The sequence below is a fragment of the Stigmatopora argus genome, chromosome 8 (assembly GCF_051989625.1).
Source record: "Stigmatopora argus isolate UIUO_Sarg chromosome 8, RoL_Sarg_1.0, whole genome shotgun sequence".
NCBI lineage: Eukaryota > Metazoa > Chordata > Actinopteri > Syngnathiformes > Syngnathidae > Stigmatopora > Stigmatopora argus.
In genome coordinates this window covers 12,553,220-12,565,352 of record NC_135394.1, presented here as the reverse complement: position 1 = coordinate 12,565,352, position 12,133 = coordinate 12,553,220, and the positions used below count along the sequence as shown (strand labels likewise).

The 12,133-nt window shown below is 39.4% G+C and overlaps 1 long non-coding RNA gene across 2 annotated transcripts in view; it reads right to left on the bottom strand.

The window, feature by feature from the left end:
• LOC144078522 (uncharacterized) overlaps nt 1–9,484 on the bottom strand; it is a 34,539-nt gene extending 25,055 nt beyond the window's left edge. For both annotated transcript variants that reach the window (XR_013301240.1, XR_013301239.1), the window contains exon 1: nt 9,335–9,484. This is a non-coding gene — a long non-coding RNA (uncharacterized LOC144078522). The remainder of the gene's footprint in view (nt 1–9,334) is intronic.
• Between the last annotated feature and the right edge of the window lie 2,649 nt (nt 9,485–12,133).

Sequence of the window (12,133 nt, the reverse complement as noted above, 5' to 3'; positions counted from 1 at the left end):
TGTCATAATAAAAGCTTTAATGGAGGCATTAGATCGTTGTTCAACATGAAAACGGCTTCCATCTCTTTGTTTGTTTTTTCACAAATATAACACTAAAATGAAAATAACTAGAAACTAGTTTTCCTAAGAGCATTATTTTTTTTAAACCTGGTCATTACAAAACCAATAAAAAGACTGCCTTGAGTGAAAAAAGTCTCCACTAAAAATGTTAAAACAACTATGAGATAATGGTTTGTTTGTAATGAGTCAAAAAAACAAAAAAACATTTGAACTCTCCTAATTTTAGAAGAATCTCAAGAGGAACAATATAAAATCAAATAACAGCAGTCCATATTGTGGCCCACAACTTTCATTATTTTGGGGCACCGTATTTGGCCTATGGTTTGTTATTTGATTAAATCAGACTCAGTGCTTGCAAATATTCATTTTGAGCCATAAGCTTAGCCATAAATGTTAGATATTGTTACCGTGGCAACAGCCCCAACAAGCAAATGAGTACCATGGAGAGAGTCTAGATATGAATTTAACCCTTTCAGAGACACTTGAGTGGACAGCTTTTCAAAAGTTGACACTTAAGAATGTTAAGCCTTTACTGAAAATTTATGGATATTTAAAAAAAAAAAACTTTAAAAAAAGAACAAAAAAAGAAAAAAATAGTCTTACTGTCATTACACATCATTATTTTTATTTTAGAATTAGTAGTGTTCCAATTAATGCAATACTAATCCAAACACAATTCATTAATTTAAAAAAACTGAAATACTTACAATAGTCACAGCCCTAAGTAATACTTTATTGTAGACTACTACATTTTATGGTGCATGCAATTTATTTAAACTGAGATGACTGTCCATACACCTTTTTTGTTTCTAAATTAAAAATGTGGAAGTTTTAACAATGTAGTAATAAATTAGCCACTCCCTCAAATTCATGCAAGTGAAGCACCCTCACACTTCTTGTGCCTTTTGTGAAAATGTCTTCTTTAACTCCTGTATAATTCCATCTACAACATTTCTTTGAATAATGCCCTCCCTGTTAAAAAAAAGATGTCACAAGAAATATCCTTACTAAAAACGACACGAAAACGAACGCCATTTCAGACAAATGCTCACGTCCTCAAATGAAATTGATTCAAAATGGTTGGCAAAAGCAAACACAGCAATCTGATTAGCCAAATGAGATTTTTAAAGAGAGTGACAGAAGTACTTGTCGTCCCTGATTACTCCTCGAATATAATAAATTGATTTTCACGGCCACCAAAAATGGATTGTTAGAGGTGGGGCGAGGGGGTCAGACACATTTTGATTGCAGAATTGAAGAGAGGGGGTGCTTCTATTTTCATGAGATCCTCACTGGGTTCAGCCATCACCGAGGAAAGGAAAATCTTGATCCTCAGATGCAGCTACATGGACAAGATGGATTACTGTATTTTGTGAGGTCACGACATAGCTGTCTAAACAAGCAGCTTCATCAAAAGAACTCCTCAACTCAGCCTGTGGCTTTCCACCAGCAAGACTGTGGTGGGAGTGTCAATGTCTGGAGTCATCCAATGATCAAACAGAGTGGAAAGTTGCTAGTATTGATATTCAAAAATAATCCGAGTAATTAAAAAAATGAACTCAGTGAAGTAAATAGCACTTAAACCGTCAGATGATGAGAAAAATTGAGTCTTTATGATGCGGTTTATAGTGCGGAAAATACGGTCCTCTTAACAAGTTACTTCGAGAGAATTCGGTAACTGCTACTTCAAATCTGTGGTTAGCATGAATATTAAAAAGTTTTATTTTTATAGTCTAGTGCAATTTTATCACTTATGCCACATCCAGAACTCGTTTTGATAAACCCCGGGACTATTAGCGCCTCATAAAATATTAAATAAACCAGTTCAAGAGGTCGCAGGGAACTGCTCCCTCACACAGTAGTAGAGTAGTTCAAAAAGGCCCGTCTCATTCACAATTCTTTTTAACATCTGCTTCAGGTTCTGGTTAAACCTCTCAGTTAACCCATTCGTCTATGGATGATAAGGTGTAGTCCATACAGTGGTGTGCCGTCAGGGCTTTCAAGGCCTTCTCTGCTGGCCTAAGAAATATCTGAATTACAGACTGATGTTAATTATATTTTGTCCATGAATACTTATTAAATAATTCCAAATTGTCTGTCAGCTTCCTTTCATTGCTTTCCCCCTGGTTGCACTGCTTCCAGATGTGTGTTTTCATATTGAAGCATTTAACCAATCACATTTCAGCCATTATTTGTTGCCAGGGTCAGAAATCTGCCTCAAGGCCTTCACAATCAGTTCTGCAGGCTCTGCTGCATTTAACAAGCGTCGATAATACTGTTGCTTCAACCAATCAGAATTCGATTTGGTGACACCAAGGTCTTCTCGCAGGCGTAGGGAGACGTCATTTCCTTCTCGCAGCCGTTGGGATAAGTCATCGTTTACACCAACTATGATTGGCTAGTGATAGAGTGGACTAGCCAGAGCTACCAAACTGTATCTGGAGTGAGCTGCACAAGTAAATATATTGTTGTGTTGATTTAATAGCGGTTTTGTCAACCCGCAATGGCTGAAGGAGGAGCAGAAATGGATTTGTTTGCAGATTTACTGTCAAAGCCATTTTCAAGACGGACTTTTCAAGAAAAAAAAAGCTGGACATCATTAAGAAAGGTCGGACACCTCCAAAGCAAGCAAGCCTGTCGCAACCGGGAACGAACATTTTCAGCACTAAATCGAATAAAAACGTATGGCAGAAATACGACAGGACAGGCTCGACTTTCAGCATTAGCTTCGATGGCGATAGAAAAGAAGGAGGAAAGAAAGATGGATATTGTGTACAGTTAAAAAGGATTTTTGGTGAGTAAAATACGGCTATATTCCTCAATAATATTTCAATTGTATGAGTTTATTATTGATGATTTTTTTTTATGTGTCGCAGCTGTAGCTGCAGTAGAGGTTTTATAGCCATAAAATAGTTTTTGAGGGTTGGATTGATTCCGATAGAAGGCGCTACTAGAAAATGCACGGACCGCCACGGAGTCCATATGACCTTTATCCTGTAGTTTATGACAACGTGTTGCTTCGCCGTTTGTGTTCAAATACCCATTGCTCAAGGTGTCGAAACTGACAAACACTGTCCTTGTTAGTCCATTAGCTTTACCATTGTATGACGGCATTAAAGGATTTTGACAGTAGGCAAACAAACAAGGCATTTTCATTGTAATTAAGTATTACCTTGCTAGGCGTTATAGGTGGTGCAGGAAGAGTACATTTGGCCCCAAACTGAAATTTTACAAATACAAATAATACACGTCAATAAGCTATCATGACATCAGAATGTACTTGTAAAAATTGAAGTGGCCAATCTACTTGGAAGGTCTTTTTTATTTCAAGGCACTATTTTCATTTATCTCTTAAATCATTGATGATGGTAAAACTAGATGTTGTAAAAATGTTTTTTTTCTTTATCCACATACTATGTAACTTGCAACACTGAAACTACAAAAACTAATCAACAGCCTTCCCACTCCTGTAATTGGTATTACTACATAAATGATTATTTTATTTTAACCAATCAAAAACAGATGCCAGTCATATCAGTTCAAATGGATCTGATATCTAATGAGTTAAAAAGCATAACAAGCTACATTTCTGCACAACATAATTACCAAACAATTCTATTTCAAACGTTTCAAAAGCATGTAGAAGTGCAGATGAAATGAGAAGGCCATTTCACACCTACTTGAAAAGTCGATTATCTGGAATTTTGGATGTAATTGCATCACATTTAAGCGTGTGAAAACTCCAGACCAGAAGTCGCTTGATTTCTCATTTCTCGCCACGGAATACCAATTTGATAAGAGTGGAGGCTTTTGGGGTGGATTTTAAATGACGGGATAAGCGTTTTCCAAGCGTGTACCGCACTGCTTTCTCGCAGGAATCGATGAGCGTAGACTGGCACTTTTTTTAAGACCCAAATCACATTCACACTGGCTTTGATTAATGTCTTGATTGGGATTTTAAAAAACAAGATATAGTTCAGCATAAAATGAAAGGGTACATTTGAGGTGCAGTTATCAGCAACTTGTTTACGCTGAGGCCGAAAACTGAGTGACAGGGAGAAGACTGCCTCGTTACATTGAATCCGTGGATCAATAAAAAGCCGTCTGCCTTGAACTCGGCCACAGTTAAACTAATTGGCTTGTGCAAGCCGAACGGGGAGACAAAGCAACATGTTGCACCACTGCAAAATCTCACGGAATTCTGGGCGTAAGACATACTATACCCTAGACTGGTCGCCAATCAGCCGTAGGGCACACAGATGACCATTCACATGCATAATCATACCAATACTAAGTGGGCATTCTAAAAACACAAATCCTTAGTTTTCAACCCTAGAAAAAACTACTGGTTTCAAAACCCAAGACAGAGTCACGACAAAAGATAATTCTTTATGTACTATGGGCGGCCCGGGGGAGAAGTGGGTGGCGCGTCGGCCTCACAGTTCTGGGGTTGAGGGTTCGATCCCAGGTTGGTCCTGGTACACGGTCTTTTGGTCGCCGGTCTTTTGGTCGCCCGGAAGGTTATTGATAATTATCATTTAAATCGTTGCTAAAATTCCCTAAATACAAACTGAATTACTATTTAGTCATACTTAATGCCCTAGTGATTATTAGGCTAAAGAAAAGCTACACATTTCCCGGACTTTTATTGTTTTTTGTTGGAGAACTTGTTAAGACCCTGACTGATGTACCTTCCTAAGGGGACAACTCATGTACAAACTCTTATACACTCACACATCGGCTCAGTGAAACTGCTCAGGGCCATTGTTGGCTTTTATTGATGCGTAGACCGTGTTGTTTTACCTTGTTTTGTCGGCGGTCTTTTGGTCGTCGGTCTATTGGTCGCCGGACTTTTGGTCGCCCGTTGTCGCAGTCCGGGCGACCAAAAGACCGGCGAACAAAAGACGGCGACCAAAAGACCGGCGACCAAAAGACCGGCGACCAAAAGACCGGCGACCAATCGACCGCACACGGTTGGTCCTCACTGTGTTGAGTTTGCATGTCTAGCGTGGGTTTCCTTCCACATCCCAAAACATGCAGGATAGGCTGGTTGTACACTAAATTTGAATGGTTGTCCTTCGTGTCCTGCGATTGGCTGATCACCAAAGCAGCGTGCCGTCGCCTGGTGTATTTTTATCTTGAGTTTGTAAGGGTTTTGTTGTTGTTTGTTTAGCCTATTCAATGCTTCACTATATTTTGAAGCTAAAACGTTTCTAATCATAATTTTCCTGACTTAATGATTGTGTGTGAGTGCCTTTTCTTTATTCGCCATTTCTGTTGGCCATCTTTGTTGTGGTAATAATGCCACTCAGTTCCAGGCCAACACTATCACGCTTTATCAGGTGTCGCTCTCATCACACAACAAAGGTTCTTTGTGTACATGCTAAAAGATGCCGCTTGTTTGAACATTGTCAGCACGCATCTACATCCTCAGGAAATAAAAAATATATCATAGCGAGAAAGCGCATGCTGGTCCCATCTGTAGTTAATATTTATTAAGAAATAGTGGTAATACATTATTTATCAAGCTTCAACTTCATCCCCAGTGTGTCCTCAAGCTACCTCTTCACTTTCCAGCAAATCAGATGTCGCAAAAAATGTAAAATTTCACCGTGGCAGGTCAATATTTACAATTCGTACAAAACTGGCATCCTAGTTTGGTCAACACAAACAACATGTTCAACAGCTGACAGGAAGTAATAAAAAGTCACAGCGCATCGCGCTTCTAATAAAATGTCAGGCTTGTTTCCTAGAATGCCAACAGGTTCATTTATCCTTTTGTGAACTGCACTACTTGTTTCTTTTAACTTTTGGCATTTGACCAGTCTTCTTAATATTCCTCATGTTATTTCGGACACTTGCATTTTTTGATTTGCAAGACTTGTGATGCTTCTAAATGTTAAGCGAGAGCACTGTTCTTTTTGCAAATGTGCAGGAACCTTTTAACGGAGCAAGAAAGAAATACTTTTGAAAGGCTAAGATCAATAGCGGCGTCGCCATGATTAGGAGCTGAATGAATGAGCCGCCTACAATAAAGCAGGCATCCACGGTGAGAAGATCTAATTAAATAACAAAGAAATAATAATAATAAATTAAAAAAATAGGTAAACTTTTGACAAAATATGATTACCTTAAAATCAAAACAACTTCATGTTCTCAAGCCTGTAAATCACATGTGTCAAAGTGGCGGCCCGCGGGCGAAATCTGGCCCACCGCATCATTTTGTGTGGCCCGAGAAAGTAAATGATGAGTGCCAAATTTCAGTTTTAAATAATACACTCCCCAAAAATGTGATCTGTATTCTAGTTTCGGGTTGTTGGGATATCGAAAATCACGCCACCTGTCTCCATTAGACAGACAGCTGCGCTTTTCAACGCTAACTCTTTGATTTCCATGCCACTGATAACGTATTGAATGGACGCTGGTTCCCAAGCTCCTCTAATTAAGATCCTGTTGCCGGGGCACTGATGATAATTCACAGGTGTCCGCGCCTCCTGCCAGTTACCGTGGCAACCAGGAGGTATGCCGTTTAATCCATAACACGCTCACATTTCTCCCCCTTTTATCTGAGTTGATTAATCTGGGCAAACATCGACCGCTGCGACCACCCGAACCAGAGTCCACTGTGACTATAAATTAAATTTAAAAATAAAAAAAAGAGTCAACTTTGCATGCTGTGAAGGACGTTAATGTCCCGAGCTTCCCTGAAATAAGTTACATATTTTCCAATAATTTAAGATGTCATCTCATCGAAAGTGCACCATCCAAATATAGTAACAAGAAATGTTAGGTAAGGGTATTATGAGGATTATGAGTTTATTCATTCATGCACAATGATGATTTTAATTTTCCTAGGACCTGCCGTCCACGTGTGTGGACTAGGTATGGACTCATTTTGTTTTTACACTTATCAGGTCCCAATTAGCCTAAATATTAAAGAGAAAATAAAAAAGCATGCCTTGCAAGAGTTTGGGTCGTAGGAGGTTAAATATTTTATTACATTCATATAAAACTTCTGTTCAACTTTTTGGATTTAGTGGGGACCAGATAGTCCAGGTGTGAATGTGCATATATGCTTTGAGAAACAAATTCTTGCCCAAAATATTTGAGTGATTTACTCAATAAATGAAATACTTTATCCACGGCAACAACGCACTCGTAAACGAACAAACAAATGTAAATTAACTTGGATTAATATATACAGACACACTCAAACATACGTTTAATGTAACTTTACACAAAACGGATTTCTAATTTTTTTTTATTTTTTTTTTTTTTATTTTTTTTTTTACCTTCGTTCTGGGCAGGTTAGTGGTTTGCCACGCCTCCACCCTCACGTTCGCTATTGATGGGCTGATTGCTGTTGTACTACCTTCAAAATATTCCGAAAATGATGTACACAAATGTCCTCTCAATAGGATAATGCACGAATTATTCTATCGGAATTTTCGTCGTACCACGAGCATATCGTATGACGAGCGGTCGTATGACAAGGTATGACTGTATACATATGGAAATTGATTTGGATTCAAATTTTTCTCAGGAGTGATAAAGTTCTATTTTGATCATTTTTTCCAAAGAAAAATAGTATGTTATGCTATAAACTGACATTAAAAAATAGAAGTGTACAGTGTGTCAAACATAAAGCCCGCAGGCCGGAAGTGGCCCACTAGTGAGTCCAATTTGGCCCACGCAGTTGAGCTGACTGACAGGCACGGTACATAGAGCACGTGTGTCAAAGTGGAGGCCTGGGGGCCAAATCTGGCCCGCCGCATCATTTTGTGTGGCCCGGGAAAGCAAATCACGAGTGCCGACTTTCTGTTTTAGGATCAAATTAAAATGAAGAGTATAGATGTATATTAAATGTCCTGATTTTCCCCCTTTTAAATCAATCATTTTTTCTGTGTTTTTAGTTCAAAAATCATTTTGTAAAATCTAAAAATATATTTAAAAAGCTCAAATAAACATTGTTTATTTAGATCTATAAAAAATGAATATTCAGGGATTTTAATCCAGTTCTTTTAATCCATTTATAAAAAAAAAAGCATGAGCCTCTCATGTCATGGCCACCTGGCTTGGTCGCATCTCGAAACTTTGATCGTATCTCGGGCGAATTATTCGATCAAATTTTTCATCGTACCTCGAGCATGTCGTAGGTAGAGCTGATCGTAGGTCGAGGTACCACTGTAACTGGAGACTCTGACGAGGCCTTCCAGGACACCACGTAAAACTGACCGCCCATGACAGGCCAGATAACAGTTCAAACATACAGTTTGCATGAAATAAATCAAAAGTAAAATGATTAAATATTTAGCTACCATTTGGGTCCAAATGTTGAATTTCAAAACAAGACCAATACCTCTTTTTTCGTGCTACAACTGAAAAAAAAAAAAACAACAAAACTGTGTCCATGTTCAAAAAGTGTTTTGACATGTTGGCTTGTTGAACAGAGCGTCGCGTCAGGATGTTTTGGCTCTCCTTGCGAGATCTGAATAATGCGACAAAAACAAGCGCCCTGGCAGGCTAATATGATGAGAGGCCCGGGAGGCCAAAACAGGCCGCATGACGTTGATGAACTGGCTTTCATTTGCCGGGAGCTGCTTTGTCGCTTTTCTACGGGGAGAATCGCTACTTTTGGCGCCGTTGCAGAAATGGGCAAAGCGAAATCTTGATAAACAATCAAATATTGATTTCATAACCCAAACGCCCCGTGGATTCATCTCCATCACGGCGGTGGGTTTGTTAGAGGAGCCCAGCTTGAGTAATGGTATCAATTAGTGTCGTTAGTTTTGTGTTCAATCAATCACCCTCGTGTGACTTTAAAGCCACCCTCGGGGTTTCCCTCCCTCACTTTGACATAAAGTTCAACCGTGTTGCCATGGCGACCAGGACTTACCTCCACGTCGTCCTCAAAATGGCACGTTAAAATATGACAATTTGCATCAATTTTCTAACCAGTAGTTTGGCAAAGAACACTTTAAAAAAGAAGCTGAGAAAAAAAACAAGATGTCAAATAGAAACCACTTAGCTGCTCGCATATTCATTTACCATGTACATATTAATATTTTCCACTTGAGCTCACTTTAAGTGCACATATATACAGGAAAAACCCCAATTATGCTAGATTTAATGGTGTTTTCTGTGAGTGGGAGTCAAATGCGAGGGAACAAAGAGGCACAGGATGATGCAATAATCAAGTATTTAACAATAACATCTTAAATAAACTATTTGGAGCAACAAAACAGGTGAATTAAGAAGAGGAAAAGGAACTTACACAAACATGGGGATTCCATGATGAAGACTTGACAAAGATTAAACAAAAAAATGGGAGCTAACAAAGACAAACGAGAGAGCTAACGAGTCATGAGGAACAGGTGTGTGGCACAGGAGGCAGCTGATTGGTTGACTGACCAGGAACAAGCAGGTGATAATCAAAACACAGACCATTGGAAGATGATGATGGAGTTTGTATTTCAGATTTCTAAAATATTATGGCACATTGTCACATGTTAAATGAAGACATTAGTAATAAAGTCAATAAATGAATCAAAACTTTTGGAGTCGGATTTGAGAAAAAAATCTGAATCTGACTAAGAATAAAATGTGGCTCACTTATGGGCAAAATATTGGGAATTGACCTTCCATTGCTGGTTTATTACTAAACCGTGGGTACAGTTTACATTCATTCATTCAGTTTCCGAATGGCTTATCCTCACAAGGGTCGCGGGGGGTTCTGGAGCCTTACAGTGAGGACCCACCTAGCATGGAACCCTCGAACTGTGAGGCCGACGCACTACCCAGATTACATGTGAACTTTGTTTTTCTTCTCCTTTTGCTAGCAGAAGGCTCTTACTAGCGCTTCTTTTTCACCCTTCTGTCAAAATTCATTTGGATTTCCCCCTTCTTTTTTCCAGCTTTTGTTAGGGTCAGGTTTCTTCCGTGTGCGGTAGATTGGTCGCCGTTTTTTTGGTCACCGTCTTTTGGTCGCCGGTCTTTTGGTCGCGGTCTTTTGGTCGCCCGGACCGCGACAACGGGCGACCAAAAGACCGGCGACCAAAAGAACGGCGACAAAACAAGGTAAAACAACACGGTCTATGCATCAATAAATGACAACAATGGCCATGAGCAGTTTCACTGAGCCGACGTGTGAGTGTATAAGAGTTTGTATGTACACGCGCTGTCCCTTTAAGAAGCTAAGTCAGTCAGGGTCTTAACAAGTTCTCCAACAAAACACAATAAAAGTCCGGGAAATTTGGAGCTTTTCTTTAGCCTAATAATTAATAGGGCATTAAGTATGACTAAATAGTAATTTGCAGTTTGTATTTAGGGAATTTGAGCAACAATTTAAATGGTAATTATCAATAACCTTCCGGGCGACCAAAAGACCGGCGACCAAAAAGATCGGCGACCAAAAGACGGGCGACCAATCGACCGTGTACCGGTTTCTTCATGTTCTTCATTTTGAGTTCCTCTTCCAAATGGATTTTGAAGTGGTGTTCCGTTTCTCTACAGTTGAAAGTATAATCACTTTCAAGTGTGATCTTATTGCTTAAAGGGGCAAAAATAAAGCACTTTAGTACAATTATAGCGCCTGGCAATTTAAACAGCAATACCGAAGCTCTGCTGAACAAACACACGCACTTGTTTCATTCCTTCATCCAGAAGACTCTTTGCTCCTCCTGGTTGCCATGGCAATCCCAAAGCCAATAAGAGCCGTGAACCTTTCCTCCAGCGTTGCCAAGAAAGCTGGGGATACAAATTGCCCCAATCAAATTTACCCTCCAGTGTATAGCTTTTCATTCCGTCAGCTCCACCTTTCAGACCACCGTTCCGCCGCTTCACCAAATGACGGAATTACAAATCAATTTAAAAGCTGTGAGCGGAAATGAACAACTGGAATAAATATCTTTTGTAACTGCATATTAAAAAACAAGGGGGGCTTTTGCAGGCTCGCATAAAATAGGAACAAATACAGAGAATTTTGTTTAGTGAATATAAAGTTATACGACTTAATGCTAAGATGCCATGCCAGCAATGTCACAAAAAATATAGTATTTGAAACAAGTATTAGCCTTATTATGATATTGGAATATAGCATTTAAAGGTAATATTGTGACAGTGAAATTTCCTGAATACAGGATGAATGAAGTTATCTAATGTAATCTAATCTAATTATTATTTGAAAAAAGAAGTTTCAATGGCAGGAAACCAAATTTCAAGAAAATTGATTGACAACAATAGACAACAACTTGAGGTTGGTCAATTGTTTATTATTTATCAAACTCCTCACTCACTGTTCTTTTGTCACAGGACAACAGTTACACTAATTAAACAAATGTCCACTTAAAAATCTCGTCAGGACGTAGTATCAACCCGACATTGTTGACAAATATACACATCGTAACCCCACACCAACGCTAATTCTGTCTGGTCGACTACTTTTAATGCATTTGTACAAAAGACGTTCATGGCAGCATTTTTTTTATCAAGTACACAGAGCTGAGAAGTTGTTTTTTTTGTCATTGTTTTTTTGTTTACAAGACAATGATCCCCAAGGATGCTAACACATGGGACACATAATAGTTCAATAAATCAACACCCCAAATCCGAATGTCACAATCAGTAAGGCTTCAGGGTTTAACGCAACGTTTTAAAACACACGTTCATGCCATGCGACATGCTTGCATTGTTGTATACAATTAGTTGTATTTTGTTTTTGCATGTTTTGTTCCGGGCAGCCCGGTGGATGAGTAGCATGTCAGCCTCACAGCTCTGGGGTCCTGGGTTCAAATCCTGGGCCTGTGTGGGTTTCCTCTGGGTACTCCGGTTTCCTCGCACATTCCAAAAACATGCATGGTAGGCTGATTGGACACTCTAAATTGCCCCTAGGTATGGGTATGGGTGTGAGTGTGCATGGTTGTCCGTCTCCTTCTGCCCGGAGACAGGTGGGATTGGCTACGGGTGCCCCACCCCCACGACCCTAATGAGGATAAAGCGGTTCATGAGATGAGATGAGAGATGTTTTGTTCCCATTCCCCCCACATCAAAGTGTGATTTACACATCAGGGAGTGG